The sequence below is a fragment of the Stegostoma tigrinum genome, chromosome 23, assembly GCF_030684315.1.
Source record: "Stegostoma tigrinum isolate sSteTig4 chromosome 23, sSteTig4.hap1, whole genome shotgun sequence".
Taxonomy (NCBI): Eukaryota; Metazoa; Chordata; class Chondrichthyes; order Orectolobiformes; family Stegostomatidae; genus Stegostoma; species Stegostoma tigrinum.
The window spans coordinates 33250716-33271843 of NC_081376.1; the positions used below are offsets into that span (position 1 = coordinate 33250716).

A 21128-nucleotide genomic window follows, 5' to 3' on the forward strand; every position below is an offset into this window, starting at 1 on the left:
AGCTCAGTGTGCAGCACTGCACTTTTGCTGAGTCAGAAGATCATCGATCCAAGTCCCGAGCACAAACTTTAGGCCAGCACACCTAGTACAGAATGGGGATTGCAACATTTTCAGAGATGCCATTGTTCGTGTGAGATGTTAAATTGTGGCCTGGAGTCTGATTCTCTAAAGTGAATTACAGATGTCTGATATTCTTTTAAGAAGATCTCCCCTGTTTGCAGGTCAATATTTATCATTATTATAACTTACATAGTTAGCTACATCATTTAGTCAGATAATCTGATAATTTATCTTGCTGCTGTTTGTTGGAGCTTGATGTGCACAAGTTGGCTGCTATATTTCTTACGTTGCAGCAGTGACTCCACTTCAAAAGTACATAATCAGCTGTAAAGTGCATTCAGATTTCCTCAGGTCATGCAAGTCAGAAAATAAATGCAACTCTTTCTTTCTTCCTTAACAGTGCTTTATAAATACTCGTTAGTGGTGTCTGATGACTGACACAGGTCACCCAATGTTTGATTGAGGCCTTACCCATGGGTGTCCAGAAATGTTATCACCAGCTTCTGTTTTCTTAATCAACTTTGTTAACTCACTCAAATGGCCTTTGTTGATATGTGAACTGATCCCGTGAGTGTCCAGAGAGGAAGTTTGTGGTAGTGACCCTGAGTCAGGAGGCCTAGGTTCAAGTCCTACCTGTTGCAAAGGTGTGTAATAACATCTCTGAACAGGTCGATTGGAAAATATTTAGGACAGGAAGTAGATAAACGCTGTCATCCTTTTCAGTTTTTAGACAAAATATTTTCCTTAGATTTAGAGTCATTAGTTACTTCCATAAATTGATTTCATGTCCTCCAAGAGCATAATTAAACCTTTACTGGCCAAAATCTTGGTAAATGTAAGACCCTAGAAAGCCCTTAGCAGTACACATTAAACGATTAAAGTTTGATTCATTTTACAGTGTAGACATTGCACCTAAGCCTTACCTTGACATCATGTGTTGTTCATAATGTGTACGTTATATTTGCACGTGACTGGGATACAAGTTCTGACTGATCATTTCCCAGTAAAAGCACACTAAAGCAAATGTAATATTCCTTTAGCCTGATCTGTATGGCTGTGCTTCCACACTGGATAGCTTGTTCATCAAACAAGACATTGAGAACACCATTCATACTTCTTGTAATTATGACAAAAGCAAATAACTATTGGCAGTATCTCACCAGATGTAATGCCCATGACATGAACTTACTACCGTGAACCACATGATGGCATTGCAGTGGAAGATTTGGGGTAGGCTTATCTTGGATTTTAATGTGCTGGATGACAGGCCCCCAGTACTCTTACCATCTCTAATTGGGTACATTCAGGGCGATTTCATCACATGACCCATAACCAACGTCTCCACCCCCCATTGACACACCACTAGTTGCTCGACACACCCATTTTTGTGCACCCTTTCTGCACTAATTGCAAAACAAATAAATTTTTCATTTCCCAAATTGGATGATTCCCTACTGTCAGACACATAATTCGGTCTCTCCCATTTCCCCTCTCAGAATATCAAGATATTTGAAATTCTCTACAGCTAATGAGCTATAGTCACTTGTAAATTTATAAATTGTATCAGCCAATTTACACACAGCAAGCTTTTAGAGCTGGAAATGTGATAATGTTTTGTGATGTCGGTTGCGGAACAAATATCGTTCAGAATACAGGGTAAAATTCCCCTGTTGTCCTTCAAAATAGTATGATGGGAGCTTTACATCCATCTAAACGGCAAAAGGGCCTTGGTTTTATGTCAGATTTGATTATCTCCAAGGAACTCCCTTAGTACTGCACTGGGTGTGTTAGCTTAGCTTAGCTGTACATTTAATGACCTGTATTTAGATTGAGATTCAAATCCACAACCTTCTGACAGATTGGGGTGTGTACTGCCCACTGATGACACTGATTAATAAATTAAACTAGTCATCTGTATCCATGAAACCCGTTGGTTTGTTTAAAACAAAATTGCTGCACCTTGCAATAAAGAAAACCTACATATATCCTGCTTTCCTGAGGTGTTTGACTTCAGTGGACTCTGTACAAGGGTTCAGTTTGAGGCCCCTAAAGTTTTGACAGTGAAATGACACTACTCACCATAACGGATCAGCCAGTATAAATTCCAAGCAGAGTAGAACAACATCGCTTCATTGGAGGCTCCACTGATGATGTCACTTAGCACAGTGACAATGTCCGAATAAAAACAAGCCAGTTCGGCGAGCAAGTCAATGACTTCAAGTAATGTTCTCGTCAAACAACAAAGTGCCTGGCAATGGCCACCCTCAATGAACGATTATCTAACTGTCAACCCTGAACAGTCAATTGCACTACCGTCACTGAATTCCCGACTACTGACTTCCCGGGGGTTATTACGGGCCAGAAAGTAAACTGGATCAGCCATATAAATACTGTGGTGAAGACTAGGCTAAAGGCTTGGAATTTTGTGGCAGGTAACTCACCTCCTGACTCCCTAATGCCTATCCACCATCTCCAAGGCACAAATAGTCTTCACTAGATTGAAGGGTGCATGTCCAATAACATTTGGACAAAGCTGTTTGCTTAATTGATACCCTATCCATCAATTTCAACCTTCAGTCATCTTGGCTCCTTTAATAGCACCTTTCAAACCTGTGACCTCTACAACCTAGAAAGATAAGGGCAACAGATATGTGGGCATACGAGGCTCTGCAAGTTTTCCTCTAAGCTACACACAATCCAGACCTGGAATTGTTTCACTGTTGCTGCAAAAAGATCTCCCTCCTTAATGACCACAGTGATTCATGAAGGCAGCTCACCACCACCTTCTCCAGGGCAATTAGGGACAGGCAATACATTAATGATGCCCACATTGCATGAATGAGTTAAAAAAACTTCTTCGTGCTTTAATTTCCAATGTAATCAGATTGACTTGTAGTTTGATTTAAGAGTGAGATGTTGATGCAGAAGTAATGTCACTGGACGAGTAATCCAGAGGCCCAGGCTACTGGTCTACTAATTAATGGTAACATGGGCTCAACCTGTATTATAGCAGCAAAAAAAAACCAGATTCTTTTGCTAAATAAATAAACAAAATATTAGTGATAGAAACATATAGGAGGCACCTGCGAGGAATAAGTAAATCTTGCAGATACAGGGGAGACTCTGAGCAAGCTATAACCAATAGGACAGACCCGGAAACTTAAATTGCCTTTACTAATTTCACAGAATTATAGAATTATTATGGTACAGTAGAAAACTAATCAGCTCACTGTGTCTGTGCTAGCTGTCCAACAAACATCATGATTTATTGCTACTGGCCTGCCCTTTCCTCATACCCAAAACACAACTTTTTCACGTCCACTTTGTGGGATAATGGGGAACATTTGTGAGAATTTGCAAGTTGATTGCAAATATTCCCTTTAATTAAATGTATTTTAGCACAAACTAGCCAACCTATATAAATCACTAAGAAAGGTGTTTGACAATTCCCCTGCCTGGTGAGACTTCTGGTTGAAGCAGATGTGTTCAATAATGAAGATAATAAAATGTGAGGCTGGATGAACACAGCAGGCCAAGCAGCATCTCAGGAGCACAAAAGCTGACGTTTCGGGCCTAGACCCTTCATCAGAGAGGGGGATGGGGAGAGGGAACTGGAATAAATAGGGAGAGAGGGGGAGGCGGACCGAAGATGGAGAGAAAAGAAGATAGGTGGAGAGAGTATAGGTGGGGAGGTAGGGAGGGGATAGGTCAGTCCAGGGAAGACGGACAAGTCAAGGAGGTGGGATGAGGTTAGTAGGTAGATGGGGGTGCGGCTTGGGGTGGGAGGAAGGGATGGGTAAGAGGAAGAACCGGTTAGGGAGGCAGAGACAGGTTGGACTGGTTTTGGGATGCAGTGGGTGGGGGGGAAGAGCTGGGCTGGTTGTGTGGTGCAGTGGGGGGAGGGGACGAACTGGGCTGGTTTAGGGATGCAGTTGGGGAAGGGGAGATTTTGAAACTGGTGAAGTCCACATCGATACCATTAGGCTGCAGGGTTCCCAGGCGGAATATGAGTTGCTGTTCCTGCAACCTTCGGGTGGCATCATTGTGGCACTGCAGGAGGCCCATGAAGGACATGTCATCTAAAGAATGGGAGGGGGAGTGGAAATGGTTTGCGACTGGGAGGTGCAGTTGTTTGTTGCGAACTGAGCGGAGGTTTTCTGCAAAGCGGTCTCCAAGCCTCCGCTTGGTTTCCCCAATGTAGAGGAAGCCACACTGGGTACAGTGGATGCAGTATACCACATTGGCAGATGTGCAGGTGAACCTCTGCTTAATGTGGAATGTCATCTTGGGGCCTGGGATAGGGGTGAGGGAGGAGGTGTGGGGGCAAGTGTAGCATTTCCTGCGGTTGCAGGGGAAGGTGCCGGGTGTGGTGGGGTTGGAGGGCAGTGTGGAGCGAACAAGGGAGTCACGGAGAGAGTGGTCTCTCCGGAAAGCAGACAGGGGTGGGGATGGAAAAATGTCTTGGGTGGTGGGGTCGGATTGTAAATGGCGGAAGTGTCGGAGGATGATGCGTTGTATCTGGAGGTTGGTAGGGTGGTGTGTGACAACAAGGGGGATCCTCTTTGGGCGGTTGTGGCGGGGGCGGGGTGTGAGGGATATGTTGCGGGAAATACGGGAGACGCAGTCAAGGGCGTTCTCGATCACTGTGGGGGGAAAGTTGCAGTCCTTGAACTTGGACATCTGGGATGTGTGGGAGTGGAATGTCTTATCGTGGGAGCAGATGCGGCAGAGGCGGAGGAATTGGGAATAAGGGATGGAATTTTTGCAGGAGGGTGGGTGGGAGGAGGTGTATTCTAGGTAGCTGTGGGAGTTAGTGGGCTTGAAATAGACATCAGTTACAAGCTGGTTGCCTGAGATGGAGACTGAGAGGTCCAGGAAGGTGAGGGATGTGCTGGAGATGGCCCAGGTGAACTGAAGGTTGGGGTGGAAGGTGTTGGTGAAGTGGATGAACTATTCGAGCTCCTCTGGGGAGCAAGAGGCGGCGCCGATACAGTCATCAATGTACCGGAGGAAGAGGTGGGGTTTGGGGCCTGTGTAGGTGCGGAAGAGGGACTGTTCCATGTAATCTACAAAGAGGCAGGCATAGCTGGGGCCCATGCGGGTGCCCATGGCCACCCCCTTGGTCTGTAGGAAGTGGGAGGAGTCAAAAGAGAAGTTGTTGAGGGTGAGGACGAGTTCAGCTAGGCGGATGAGGGTGTCGGTGGTGGGGGATTGGTTGGGCCTGCGGGACAAGAAGAAGCGGAGGGCCTTGAGGCCATCTGCATGCGGAATGCAGGTGTATAGGGACTGGACGTCCATGGTGAAGATGAGGTGTTGGGGGCCAGGGAATTGGAAGTCCTGGAGGAGGTGGAGGGCGTGGGTGGTGTCGCGGACGCAGGTGGGGAGTTCCTGGACCAAAGGGGAGAAAATGGAGTCCAGATAGGTGGAGATGAGTTCGGTGGGGCAGGAGCAGGCTGAGTCGATGGGTCGACCAGGGCAGGCAGGTTTGTGGATTTTGGGAAGGAGACAGAAACAGGCCGTGCGGGGTTGGGGAACAATGAGGTTGGAGGCTGTGGGTGGGAGGTCCCCTGAGGTGATGAGGTCATGAATGGTGTTGGAGATGATGGTTTGGTGCTCGGGTGTGGGGTCATGATCGAGGGGGCGGTAGGAGGTGGTGTCGGAGAGTTGGCGTCTGGCCTCGGCGATGTAGAGGTCAGTGCGCCATACTACCACTGCGCCACCCTTGTCTGCGGGTTTGATGGTAAGGTTGGGGTTGGAGCGGAGGGAGCGGAGGGCTGCCTGTTCTGCGGGGGAGAGGTTGGAGTGGGTGAGAGGGGTGGAGAGGTTGAGGCGGTTAATGTCTCGACAGCAGTTGGAGATGAAGAGGTTGAGGGAGGGTAGGAGGCCTGGGGGTGGTGTCCAGGAGGAGGACTTGTGTTGGAAGTGGGTGAAGGGGTCGGTGGAGGGAGGGTTAGGCTCCCGGTTGAAGAAGTAGGCATGGAGGCGAAGACGGCGGAAAAACTGCTCTATGTCCAATCGTGACTGGTATTCGTTGATGTGTGGTTGTAGTGGGACAAAGGTGAGCCCCTTACTAAGGACTGACCGTTCGTCCTCAGTCAGTGGAAGGTCTGGGGGGATGGTGAAGATGCGGCAGGGTTCAGTGTGGCTGTCTTCTCTGGGGTTGCTGGCTGTGGAGGTTGTGGGCGGAGTGTTCAATAATGAAGTTCTTTTTGGGACTAAAATAATAATCCAATGCTTCCAGGTAAAGGCTTCTTACAGGGCAGTGGTAGTGCCTCTATCTCTGGGCCACGGGGTCCAGGTTTGAGACCCACCTGCTCCAGAGGTGGATAATGGCCCCACTATCCTGACAGCAGTCTATATACCACCCCACGTGGATGTGAATAATGCCCTAGACCTGATTTACATTGCCATAAACATACTAGAGACAAAATTCCCTGAGTCCCTTATTCATTGTGGCCGGTGACTTCAACCAAGCCAACCTCAAGCAGGTGATGCCAAAACACCAGAGGACCAAACATTCTGGACCACTGCCACACAACCATCAAAAACACCTACTGTTCAATTCTCCCGCTATAGATCACAGCTCTGTGTTCCTCCTCTCAGCTTACAAGCAGAAGCCTAAATGGGAGAATCCTTCACAAAAAGAAGTACAATGCTGCTCCGAGGCAGCAGAAGGCTCTCTCCGAGACTGCATGGATTTGGTGGACCGGACCATGTTCCAGTGTTCAGTGGAAAAACTAGATGTGTACGCTGCTACCATCACGGACTTCATTACAAAATGCATAGAGGAACTGTGGACCAAAGAAGTCAGTCCAAGTGTTCCCAACCGTAAACTTGGATGAACCAGGAAATCCACTTCCTACTGAAGACCAGGTGTGCAGCATTCAAGGCAGGTGGCCCAGACCAACACAGAAAATCCAGATGTGACCTCCGCAAAGCCATCTCAAAGCCAAGAGGCAGTAGCGGACAAAGTTAGAGGCCCAAACCCACCAAACAGACTCCCACCATCTATGGCACAGCCGAAACGACATCACGGGATACAAAATGAAACAGTATAAGATAACAGACAATGACACATTCCTCCCTGACATGCTCAATGCTTGCTATGCTCAGTTAGAGCAGAATATCACCAGCATGGTGACGTCTGCCAAAACATCCCCAGACACACCTGTTCCCTCTGTCACGGCTGCAGATGTCAGATTGGTCTTCCTGGGTGTCAACCCACGGAAAGCAATGGGCCCGAACAGTGTCCCCAGCCAAGCACTCAAATTCTGCGCAGACCAACTGGTGGAGGTATTCACCGACACCTTCAATCTCTCCCCCCTACAAGCCAAAGTCCCCACCTGCTTCAAGAAGACCACCATCATCCCTGTACCTAAGAAAACACAAGCTCTGACTTCAATAATCGTGAACCGCTTCAAGAGGCTGGTCATGGCCCACATCAATTACAGTCTTCCAAACTGCCTCAATCCCTTAGTTTGCCTACTAACAGAACAGGTCTTCAGAGGATGCCATATCCCCAGCCCTGCACTCATCCTTGGAACATCTGGACAACAAAGACACTTACGTCAGACTCCTGCTTGTTGACTGCAGCAACACCTTCAACACCACTATCCCTCCAGATTAATCTCAAAACTGTGTGACCTTGGGCTCGCCTCCATCCCTTGCAACTGGATCCCCAGCTTTCTAATCCATAGATCACAATCAGTGAGGGTATGGAAATGCAGCTCCTCCACAATAACACTGAACAATGGAGCTCCCCCCCCCCCCCCCCCCCGCCAAGGATATGTCCTTAGCCCCCTACCGTACTCCCTGTACACCTACAATTGTGTTGCCAGATTCTGAACAAACACCATCTACAAGTTCGCTGATGACACCACCAGAGTGGAACGGATATCTAACAGCGAGGAGTCAAAGTTCAGAGGGAGATAAGAGGGCTTGGTGGCTTGGTGCAATGAAAACAATCTGTCTCTCAACGTTAACAAGAATTGATCACTGATTTTAGAAAGAAAGGAAGAGAACACGCCTATGTCACGCCTATATCAATGGAACTGAGGTTGACGGGGTGAAGTTCCTCGGAGTGAGGATTACTGCTGACCTGCCCTGGACTTCCCACGTAAATGCGACAGTTAAGAAGGCACAACAATGCCTTCTCTTCCTCAAGCAGCTCAGGAAATTTGGCACGACCAGAAGGTCCCTCACCAATTTCTACAGATGCATCATTAAAAGCTATCTAAGTGTATAACAGCCTGGTTTGACAACTGCACTGCCCAGAACAATAAGAAATACTGAACATGCTGTGCACAGCCCAGACCAGCACAGAAGCCAACCTTCCATCCACGACTGTATTTACACCGCTCACTGCCACAGAAAGGCTGCCAACATCAAATACCCATCGCACCCCAGTAGTGATCTCCTACAACCTTTTCCGACAGGCAGAAGATACAGAAGCCTGAACACATGCTGGAGCAGGTTCAGGAACAGCTTCTTTCTGACCGTTATCAGACTGTGGAATGGAGTCTAGCCTCAAATAACATAGCCTGCAAAGTAACCTGTATGCCTCTAAGTCTTTTTGATCTGCACATCCTTTGCTTGCTGTGATCTGCCTGTAGTGCTCATAAACAAAGCTTTTCACTGTATTTTGGTGCACCTGACAATAAATCAATCAATCAATGCCATCTCTGAGCAGGCTGATTATAAAACATTTCTGATGCTACTAGACTTGACCGAAAATCCATGGAAATTTCAACAACAGCTTGACTGATAAGGATGTGGTAATGGATTGGGTCACTGCATGCTGGATGGTCTGGAACTGTTGTTGCATCAAATGGAGAGGTCAGGCCATTCTGTGGAAATGCACCTTTGGTAACTGCCAACTCTGAACCTGCAACAGTTCTTTACTGGCTTCAGAAGACTGGGCAAGGAGTGTTTCACTGCTTCGGACATGCTGTTTCTTACCGTTCCAGATGAACTTGCTCCTTCCATAGCTCATCATGAGTCCTGGAGTAGATCTTCAATCTGGAGTATCCAGCCCAGAGGCTAGGGCCCTGCTTACTGAGCTACAAAACCTCATTAATGTGGAGTAAAGGGACGAATCATTCAGAAAACAGCAGCAGTGGAGCAATAATGGGCTTTGGGCAAGGGAAGTGGAGGGGTATGTTGCAGGACTACAGCAGGTACACTCAAAAGAGGCGAGGCTAAAGGACTTAACCTTGAGTTTTTTTTAATTGGAAGTGTCAGTAAGTGGGAGAACAGATGTGATAACAAATAAAGACAGCCTGACTGAAACTGCGTAGTTTGGTTTTGTAAACTGAAATCGCAGGCTTTAAAAAAAAATGTTGCTACCAGCCTTCGTTGGATTTTTCACTGTGCAACGGGAAAATAAATTTCAACTTTGAATAAAAGGGTGAGGATGTCAAGCTGGCGGTAGGAGGGGGAAAAAAGGAGCCCAAAGAATGCAAAGGAGGATTATTTTTGACACTGGTTTGGGATGTGGTTTGTTTTGGGAGTGGGGGGGGGGGGGTGGCGGAGGGGAGCAGTGCCGCTTTAACTCACTTTCAGGGGAGGTGCAGATTTCGGCCCGGGCATGCGCTCATCGCCCGGGATGGAGCTGAGGGCAAAAGCGACAAGAAATCGGTGCCGAGCCTGACAGAGACAGGCGCTGGAGCCGGTGGGGGGCTGGTCCGCCTCCGCCGGGCCGAGCGCTCGCTCTCGCTAATTCCTGCCCCGGTCAGCAAACCGGGATCGCCGCCCGCTTCGGACTCCGGTGGATTTCCAGATCGCAGGCGACCCGGGAGAATCGGGATCCCACTGAATGACTGGCAGCGGGCGGCAACTCCGGCGCAGGTAGGATTCCAACTGATTACCCGCGCAACACAGTGATCCACTGCGATCGATCACCCCCTACAATGTGATCCATTTCCAACGTTACACTGTGACCCACACCCTTGCAGTTTAATCCACTCCCTACACAGTCAGCGTTTAGCGTTCCATTAGGATCCACGCCCTATGTCTTGATCCACTCCCTACACTGGGATCCACTCCTCGAGTCACATTTTGAGTCACTCGTAGCGGTACACTATGGGCTACTTGTACAGTGACCAGTATTACGCGGGGATCTACTCCCAGTGCCACGCTGTGACCCATTGTCAACACTGACCCCACTCTCCGTGTTACAGTGTGACCCACTCTTCACATTGTGATCCACTCCCAGCAACAAGGTGATTTGCTCCCCACATTGTCATTCACTCCTTACACCGTGATCTACTCGCAGCATTACACGGTGATCCACTCCACGTCATGTGAACCATTTCCTGCCACAAACTGTTCTATTCACAGAATTACTGTAATCTACTGCCAGTGTCACATTGTGATTAATTCCCAGCATTACATTGAAATCACTCCCAAATATTACCCTGTGATCGACTTCTATGTTACACTCTGACCCTGTTCCAGTATTACTCTGTTCATTATGCTGTATTTTTGTTGCCTGCTGTGATCCACTGACACTCGTGTGTTATATATCCATCCCAACCCCCCAGAGTGTTTGAACTTCATAATCTGCCCTCTTCGAGTGCATGTAGTGCCATCATGTGACCAGATAACTGGGTAGCATTGAAGTAGAATTTGTGTGCAATCTTTGTGGAGAGTGGGAGTGAGGGTCATCGCCAGCTCACTGGTACAGCATATCCCTCTTGTTCATATGTCAACTCATTCACTTCAATTGAAACATCGATCCCCTTCTCCCCCTGTGCCTAATTTCATCCCCATCTGAAATCTGGATGTCCTAATATTGCCAGCAGGAGTTGCTGAAATGTGAGCAAGAACAGGAATCTCAGCTGATTTGATATTCCTGAGTTCACTCTCCCTCCTGGGAACCCCTCTCCCGGAGTCTAGCCCTCTCCCTGAGTTGCCCCCTCTCCCCAAGAACCCTATTTAAAGGTGTTGAGGTCAGTTGTCACTCTTGAGGCTGCAATTAGATAACTTAGTAGAGATTGAACCTGAAATCTGATGTCCCTGTTTGACTTAGTTACACTGAACACTGCATCAGGAATTACTTAATTGAACAGCACAAAGAAAGGCAGGCAAGGCATTGGATGTGCTTCTTTTTTATTGTATTCACAGTCATACTAGTTTTTAAAAATTATACTGCGATTTTTAAAAATGATTTAAATGCTAGCTAACAGGAGAAATTCAGATGCCCAATTGTGAGCGTTAATAACAGAGAGAAAGAGGGATTTTTTTGTGTCTGTCTGAACAATCTGGGGCTCTTTCGAATGTAAAAGAGAAGGTCGAAGCTCACCTGATAGATGGTGTGCTAGATAAAGTTAGGATGTTCCCAGTCATGGGGCAGACCAAAATGATAAGGTTGTCAGTTATAAATTCAATAAAAATTTCAGAGAGTGGCCAGAATATGACACTCACTGCCACATGGAGTTATTGGGGTGAATTTTAAGGATACTTTTAAAGGGAAGCTGAATAGGTACATGAAGGAGAAGGGAAAAATAGGATTTTTTTTGATGGCATGAAGTGGGCTGGGAGAAGGCTTGTGTGGATCACTGGCATGGACTAGGTGAGCTGAACAGCAGAAGCAGGCCATTCGACTTTTCAAGTCTGCTCCACCATTCAATGGGATCATGGCTGATTCGACACTCTTCAACTCCACTTTCCTGCCTCTTCCTCATGACTGTTGATTCCCTCACTGACTAAACAAGAAACTATCCATCTCAGTCTTGAACATGCTTATCAACCCAACCTCAACAGCTCTCTGCAGTAAAGAATTCCACAGGCCCACTACTCTTTGGGAGAAGAAATTATTCCTCATCTCTGTCTTAGACGTGTGCCCCTCTCTTATTCTGAGATTCCCCCTCGTTGTTGATTCCTCTGCAAGGGGAAGCAACCTTTGCACACCTACCCTGTCAAGAATACAGTCATTGAGTCAAACAGCACAGAAACAGACCCTTTGATCCAACCAGTCCATGCTGAAAAAAATTCCAAACGAAGCTAGTCCCACCTGCCTGCTGCTGGCCCATATCCCTCCAAACCTTTCTTATGCATGTACTTATCCAAATGTCTGTTAAACACTGTAATTGTACCCACATCCACTACTTCCTCAGGAAGTTCATTCCACATGTGTACCACCCTCTGTGTAAGTCGCCTCTCATTCTTCTGAATTTCAATGAGTACAGGCCCAACCGCTTCTAAGAAGACAGTTCCTCCATATTTGGTATCAGCCAATTGAAACTTCACTGGGGCCCAAAAGGGGCCCATAAATATTTCAGCTGTGGTCTGACAAGTGCCTTGTATAATTTTAGTAAAATCTACATTCATACCCCATTCTTTTTGAAATAAAGGCCAACAATCCATTTCCCTTCTTGAATGCTGGCTTTTTTATGATTCATGGAAAAGGACTCCCAAATCCCTTTGGTCTGTAGCTTTCTGCAGTCTTTCTCCTTAAATATTATTTGGCACCTCTATTCTTCTGCCAAAGTGCATAACTTCACATTTTTCCACATTACGTTGTAAATATTTTCATAATTTATAGTGATCTGCAAGGAGTTGCTAGTATAAGTTAGGCTGAACCTTGCAAGCTTACATTGAATGTGATTTCCTCAGTCTGACCATGGACTGCCTTAGCTCTGGATTGTAAAATAATTGCCTACTGTCTGCTAATGTGCTTAACACTAACTTCGGAACTCCAGACTCTGCATCTGCTGATCATACCGGAGGTGATGCTGAGCCACTGAACGTGCCCTCCGCAACTTACAGCTTGGGTGTGGAATCAGAGCAGGGACCAGTGAGCCCTGGCTTTGCTCCTCTTCACTATCTTTGCATATGTGTAAATAAGGCAAGCTCGACCACGATTCCTCTCTTGGTGAAAAATCCCAGCACCATTATGGATTCATCACTGGTTATCACATGAGGATGGCCACTTTGGTGATATCAAGACTATGGAGAATGGTCAGAGGGGATTTACTCAAATGATATCCGACAGTTAAAGTGTTTTGGGATTGCCGGAGGACTTGAAATGTGCTATTGAAATGCATATTTTTCTTTCAATTTCCAAAGTATTTTACAGTGAATGGAGTACTTTTGAAATGTCACCCCAGTTAGAATGTAGAAAACACAGCTGCAAAACTACCTGCACCAAGATCTTATACAATGCAATGTGTGAACAACTAGCTAACCTGCTATAGCAATACTGGCTGTAGGATTAATGTTGCCCAGGACACCAGCCGAAATTCCCTGCTGTACTTGGAGAGGCTCCTGTTATTGGAGACTTGGTTAAATCCATGGGTTTCCTGTGGGAAGAGGTGGAGGTGGATGAGTTTTTATGTGGTTGTGTTGTTGTCCGTGCTCAAGTCAGGTTCAACATTTGAGTAGGTCAGTAAAGTAGTGCAGTAGTAAAATGGTTAAATCACAATCTTATAATGAAAGGCACTGGCAAATGTACAAAGTCGTTCTATCGAGGCAGCCACAGTCTGAAGCATTCCTGGGGTCAGAGCCAACAGGCCTGTGACTACACACAGGAGCTGATGTCAATGTTAACTGTGTGCAGATTGCAACTGTTCTGCAGCATGATTTAGAGAAAAAAATCTTCAACCGTTTTTGTAAAACCAAATAATTGAGAGAGCTAGTTAGGATTACTTCTCTTGATTACCAGTTGTTAACTCTCCCGGCTTGGATGTGTATTATTGGGTGGGGCTAGGATGAGGTTTGTCTGTGAGTCCTTTCACAGCAAGATAGACAATTGACTAACTGTCTGGATTGACACATGAAGAATGGTTCCTTGGCAAAGTGCAGCTAATCTCTGAGCCGATGGATCCTTGGAATGTGATGGCACTTTCTGAAAGGCTGGGGAGCAATAGTTATGTCCTTATATATTTTAGGATGTGCCAATAAATGAAGTGATAGAATCAGGTCACCCCTACATTGAGGCGGGCTATGTGAGTGGGGCTGTTGGTATGTCTCATGGCTGCAGAATACTCACTTATGCAATGTAAAATCCTCAAACTGAATGTCGAACACTTTCCAAGCAATTGGGTACAGCAAGTTGGAGGATATGGTTGGGGCTATGGAGAAACATGCACAACCGGCAGCCATTTGGCTCCTTGACTTTTCTGCTATTGACTGATCATACTCCAACTTCTGTCTTTCTTCTGTCCTTTCTCCGTACCTTTGATACGCTTACCTAACAAAATCTGTCAAACCCTGTCTTGAAAATTTCAATTGCCATTTTGGGGAGTGATTCCAGATTTTCACTACATTTTGTGCCAAGTAAATGCCTGCTGATTTAACCCCTGTACAATCTAATTTGATGTTAAGGTTATCCCTCCCTTATCTGAACTACTCTACTGAGGAAGTTGTTTTTATTTATTTATTTCTATTGAATCTTTTTATTTCAAACTCTTCAAGCAGGTCATCTTTCAGCATTCTAAACTCAAGGGTATCCTCATTATGCAGCCTGCTCTGATGATCCAAACCTCTAACTTTGGTGACATTCTGGTGAATTTATCCCGTGCTCTCTTCAGGGTTTACATTATCATTTCTAAACTGCAGTTACTAATCACAAAGGCTGACCAGGACTGTATATAATTATAACTAAAACTAATTTTAAGTTCTGCCTCTGAGCTAGGAAACCCAGGTTAGTTCCCACCTGTTTCAGAGATATGTAATCACATCTGAACAGATAGATGAGAAAATATCTAAAACTCTATTATAGCAGAGAGGAGGGATGACATCTTGGAAGAACCATCAAATTAGGCCATGTGGATAGAAGTACAAAACACAAAAGGAGCAAACAGGTTATTAGTGTGTGTTAAAAAACCCCCAAACAGTCAGGGAGGCATAGATGAACAAACATGTAATCAATTTTCATGAAGAGTAAGATTAATAAGACATTAACTGGGTAGGTTTTAGTGTGCAAGGTAGAGTCTGCAGGGATTATAGCAAGGCTTTTTAGAAAGTCCCTCATGGTTGACTGGCCAAGAACCGAGCCCATGAGGTCCAAGGCAAAGTAGCTGATAGACTGGAAGCAGAGGGTGATGGTACAGGGATGTTTCCGAGACTGGAAGTCTCTTTCCACTGAGGTTCCATTGGACTTAGAGCTGGGGCCCTTGCATTGTGGTGTACATTAATGACTTGGATTTAAATGTAAGGGCTGTGAACAAGATGTTCGTGGATGTCACAAAAATTGGTACGGTGGCAATTAGTGAGAAGGATAACTAAACTGCAGGAGGATATCAATAGGTGGGTCAGTTAGTCAGAGTGGTGACAAATGGAATTCAGCCTGGAAAAATTTGAGATAATGCACGTAGGGAGAGTTAACAATGCAAGGGAAGACACACCACATGACCTTGGTGTATTTTGTTAAATATACTGACACGTGGGATTTTGGCATCTCTGTCCGGCATTTTTGTTGTCCATCTCTAGCATCAGATCTCTGAATGTAACAGGACAAGTAGATAAGGTGGTTAGTGAGGCCTGTGGAATACTTGTCTGTATTAGCCAAATCATAGAAAACAAGAGCAGGGAGGTTATGCATGCAGTCTTTATCATCACATAGTAGGAAGGATATGATAGCATGAGAGAGGGTGCAGAGGGAATTTACCAGGATGGTGTTTAGGCTGGAAGATTTGAGCGAACCTCAATGATTCATGTGCAGCATTAACTTTCGAAGCTGGAAGTCAATGTGTTCGTACCTGATCAGCAAACACAGAACCTCGGAGTGGGCTGCATGGCTGTACAACTCAGATTGATGGTGGTTTGATCTATGAGGGAAGATTGGATAGACTGTGGTGTGTCTTCTGGAACAGTGAAAGTTGAGGGGAAACCTGATAGAGATGTATATGATTGAGAGTAATAGGCCAAGAGGAGCGGTAAGGAAAAATGTTTTCATCCATACGGTGGATTTTGGAACTCTCTGCCTGAAAGGGTGGCTGAGTCAGAAACTTTTGCATCATTTAAGCAGTATTTTAATTTTCGTTTGCATTGTCACAGCTCCTAGGGCTGTGAGCCAAGAGCTGGAAAATGGGATTAGTGCAGTTAGATCTTGTTGAACATACATGGATATGATGGGCCATTTGGCCTCCTTCTGTGCTGGAAACAGTATGAGTAAAGCATCACTTGCTCGTCATCATGATTATAAAAATTAAGGTAACTAATTGTGAGGTAGGGATATAATGGTATGTTTTATTTGACTCAGTGATTCACTGAGGATTGTGGGAGTGCATGCCAGGAGCAACAGCAGGCATACTTAGAAATAAGGCATCATCCTTGAGAAGCTACACCATGGGACTGCGTGCATGTTGAAGTGCAGAGCAAACATGCTATAGTCAGAACTAACCAGAATCAATGGATCAGATCATAGCGTTGCAGTGCTCCATCCATCTCAATGAGGAGCCCATCATGTTAATGACAAAAGACAAGGCTGAAATATTCCAACTATTTTCTATCAGAAGTGACAAGTGGATGATTCATCTTGGTATCCTCTTGAGATCCCTACCATTCACAGATGCTAGTCTTCATCCAATTCATTTCACTTAATGTGCTAACAAGAAATGGCTGTATATACTGCAGTCAGAAAGATCTGGGCACTGACAATATCCCTGCTGTAGTACTAAAGACTTATGCTCCAGATCTAGCCACAAACTAGCCAAGTTGTTTCAGTGTAGTGACAATATTGGTATCTGCTCGATCAAGGAATCTTTTAAAAATATTCATTTTGTTGAATGTGGGTGTCACTGGCTGGCCAGCATTTATTGTGTATCCCTAGTTGCCCTTGAGAAGATGGGGTGAGCTGTCTTCTTGAACTGCTGCAGTCCACATGTTGTAGGTCAACCCATAATGCCGTTATTCCAAGATTCTGACACGGCAACAGTGAAGGAACAGTGATATATTTCCAAGCCTGGATGGTGAGTGGCTTGGAGGGGAACTTGGAGGTGTCAGTGTTCCCATGTATCAGCTGCCTTTGTTGTTCTAGATGGAAGTGGTTGTGTTTTTGAAATGTGCTGTCTTAAGGATCCTTGGTGAATTTCTGCAGTTCATCTTGTAGATAGTACCAGCATTGTGTACTGAGTCGCAGTGGTGGCCGGAATGGATGCTTGTTGATGTGGTGCCAATCAAGCGGGCTGCCTTGAGCTTCTTGAGTGTTGTTGGAGCTGCACCCATCCTGACAAGTGGGAAGTATTCCATCACATTTCTGACTTGTGCCTTGTAGATAGATGGTAGACAGGCTTCGGGGAGTCAGGAGGCGAATTTCTTGCTGCAATATTCCTAATCTCTGACCTGCGGTTGTGGTCACTGTGTTTATGTGGTGACCCAGGCATGCCCTATGACAAAGGCAGGACAAATCCAATCTAGCCAATCAAAACCCATCAACGTCCTCTGTATCATCAGCAAAGTTAATTAAGTTGCTATTGACACCACTGTTTGGCAGTATGTAGGCATCAACTGGCTGATGTTCTACTTGGATTCCACCGAAACCACTCAGTTCCAGACAGACCTCATTGGACCAAAGAGCTGAATTTTACACATGAGGCGAGTGCTATTGACATTGAGGCAACATTTGATTGAGTGTGGTAGAAGGAACCAAAGCAAGTTTGAAGTCAGTGGGAATGGTAGTGGTTATTGGATGCTAATCACCTTGGCCCAACCAACCTTAGCTGCTTCATCAATGGTCCATCCTTTGCCATAAGATTAGAAATGGGGATGTTTGTTGATGATTGTACAAGGTGTAATACCTTTTGCAACTATTACATACCACAGTAGCCTGTGCCAGCATGCAACAAAATTCTGACTTGGCTGTTAAGTGGCAAGTAACATTCATGCCGCGAAAGGATACAACTAACAAGAAGAATGTAATCTTCTCATCGTCACATTGAAAGTATAACCATCACAGAATTCACATTATCAACATCCTGGATATAACTATTGATCAGAAGCCTAATTGGATCAGCCACATAAATAAATAGTTATAGGAACTGGTCAGAGACTGGGAATTCCTTAACAAGCAACTCAGCTTCTGATTCTCCAAAACCTACCTGCCATCAACTGGACTCAATTTAGTAAAGAGATGTAATACTCTCCACTTACCTGGATGAGGGCAGCTCAACCACACTCATGAAGTTCAGTGCCATTCAGGATAAAACAGCCCACTTGATTAGTACCCCATTAATCACCTTCAACATTTAGTCTCCCCACCACTGGTGCTCCATGGCAACAGGGTGTAAAGTCTACAAAAATGCACTACAGTAACTCGCTAAGGTTTCTTCGTCAGCACCTTCCAAACTCGATGACCAATACTACTGAGAAGGTCCAGTGCAACAGATAAATGAGAATGCCCGAACTTGGGGTGCAAAACCTGAAGCTTCACTCCCTAACAGCACTGGGGGTGTACCTACAATGGATTGATAGTAATTGTTCAAGAAGGCTGTTCACCATCTTCTTATCACGTGAAATTAGTGATAGGCAATAAATGCTGGCCTTGTCAGTGGTACTCACATTCCATGGTTGGGGGAAAAAAAGACAGTTATGACCCATCTCTCTGTATGGTGTGTAGGTTTAGTTGTGGTCTTATCTATTTAATATTGAAAGACATGATTGCTGTAAATAGGAATGCTGAGTTCATCTTGAGGTTAATTACTGCTTGAACAGATTTACCAAGTGTGCAGAATGAGAACTAGTTGCAAATTTCTGATCTTCAGTCAAATCAGTGTTGCCTGGTACATTACCCATTAGCTGCATATGGGCTAATTGGGAATCCAGATGTGATTTCCATTTCTTATCAGTGATTAACGAATGAACAACACCCACCATTTGTGGGATCTGTGATCTCGATCTTTACTCACATGGTTTATGCATGTGCACTTTAACATTTTTTGTGTGTTTGTTGGAAAAATGGTGAGACAGAAAACAGTGAATGAAAGTGTTTTTGATTGTTGTTTCCTTGGTCACTGACTGGTAGCAGATGTTTGCCAAATAAACATCCACATGTGAGGACCATTTCCCTCTGTTGTATGTGTGACGGGTTTTCAACTGAAATTAATGCCCGTGATTAAAATTGTGTTGTCACAGCAACACCTGGGGCTAGTCAGTGGTTTTCATTAAACAAAGCTGGAACCAACATGAAATGGTTTCTTTCCATTTTGCTTTTAGTATTTTGAACTATGACATTTCAAAAGTTTACACCATTAAATCTGCCTTACTTACAGTAAATCAGATGTAGTGTTGGTTAATTCAGAGACAAGCATCATATAATGATATGGAGTGCATAATATACCATTCTGCTAAAGTTTTCACTTTTTTAGGTCACAAAGTACAATTGCTGTTACACGAACCATGGGCAACGTCAGAGTTAAATGAATAAAGAATTTATATAATATCTTAGATGGGCGTTTCCAAAGTGCTTAATATCAGAGGAATTTTTTGAAGGACATGCATTGTTATTAACATGGTTAACATGTACACAGCAAGATCCCACAAACAAACAACATAAAATGCAATGATAGCGCCTTGGGGATTGATCACAGCTGTCTGAAAGAGCAGACGGATCAGCAGTTTGATACGCCAGGCTTCGTTCACTTGGGAGTGCGCTCTACTAACAGAATTTTTTTAAAAAGTGCAGAATAATCAACAACTCAGTTTTGCAGTGTGTGGGCAATTTGTTCAAGTTTGCAGCCCCTGTCCTTTTTTTGTGAGGCTACGCAAGCATGGTATCTTCAAGGATCCAACCTCTGCCTGGCCTGTGGAAGGTCTTTTGGGTTTCCCCAAAGAGTTTAAAAGGAACATTAACAATGAGTCTTAATTTTGAAGAAGAGCAACCAACCTTTTGCTAATGTCATGAGCAATCTTATCTCTCAGAAGTGTGTATACGCAGTTGATCTGGTCAGTTTCACATTGCTGTTTGTGGAATCTTCCTGTGTGCAAAAATTTGTATCCACTATTTTCTGCATTATAATGGTGGCTACATGTTGAAAAGAACTTCCTGGGCCTGTAAAGTGTTTTGGGTTGTCTTGAGATTGTGAAAGCACCTTAAAACTTGAGGTCTTTCTTTCTTTTATGGTGATGAATTTTATGGGAAGCAGAACCCTTGTCAAAATGAACTAGTTATTTATCACTGAATACAGACGAACAGCCAAGGCCTTAAACAGGTACCTACTTAAAACCAGCTGTGTCTGAGACTTTTTTTTCCGAATGTCTGAGACTTTTTTTTTGTGACTAGCCCAGCATTGAACTGAGGCCCTTTTCCTCTTCTGTTAATTAAGTCCTTTTGGATGTGGAAGGAGCTGTGTCCTGGACTGGACCGATATTCTGTCGTCTTCGGAGATGAAAGGGACCCTCTGTTGGGAGGAGCCATCCTGCCCAGCTGAACACATAACAGTGCAAACCTCAATGTTTATCCTGTGCCTTTGCCACAGGGCTAGACAAATCCAGCAGCATACTCTCATGTGCTGAGAAGTCACTGTATGCATCCAGACTGGAGGAAGCACCACATCTGAACCAGAGACTCTGCAAATAAAGGAATCCATTACACAGAGCAATGTTACTCTGCAGTGATAGGATGCAGAGCCTGTTAGCTATTTAACAGTCTCTTCACATTTGGTACGGATCAGAATTATCTGCAGTGAGTTAGTAACCCTGCTTGTGTATATTATTGCAAATAGAATTACCAGGCCTCCTATCCATGTGTGCTCCAGATTTTGCCATGCTGGCTCCATGTTATTGTGAGTTATTTTCAGCTTGTCTCATGACTATTTATGTAGGAACAGGAGGGGGCCATTACCATCTTCAGGGGTGATACACAGGACCAAGAGGAGGCCAGTCAACTCTAGAGCTTGTTACATAGAGTTAGAGGCCATTCAACCCCTCATCTTTATTCCTCATTGTTAGGTAATTGCTGAATATCTCAACTCCACCTCTCTCAATAACCTCAACTAAGAAAATCTATCAGCTAGAAGTTTGAAATTTTTAACTGGCACGCTCCTCCCCTCAAACCTTGACAGCTCCTTGTGGAGGATGAGAGTTTCTGATTTCAGTTGATATGCTATTATCAAGTCTAAAGCTGGATA

General features: G+C 44.9%; 2 protein-coding genes across 4 annotated transcripts in view; one reads left to right on the forward strand and one right to left on the reverse strand.

The window, feature by feature from the left end:
* The window catches only part of tfap4 (transcription factor AP-4 (activating enhancer binding protein 4)), a 42941-nt gene extending 33440 nt beyond the window's left edge, over positions 1-9501 (reverse strand). The window contains exon 1 of the mRNA XM_059654053.1: positions 9019-9501. The gene's annotated coding sequence lies outside the window, so the exon portion shown is untranslated. The remainder of the gene's footprint in view (positions 1-9018) is intronic.
* Positions 9502-9668: 167 nt separating this feature from the next.
* The window catches only part of LOC125462579 (zinc finger protein GLIS2-like), a 57931-nt gene continuing 46471 nt past the window's right edge, over positions 9669-21128 (forward strand). For all 3 annotated transcript variants that reach the window (XM_048552757.2, XM_048552756.2, XM_048552758.2), the window contains exon 1: positions 9669-9906. The gene's annotated coding sequence lies outside the window, so the exon portion shown is untranslated. The remainder of the gene's footprint in view (positions 9907-21128) is intronic.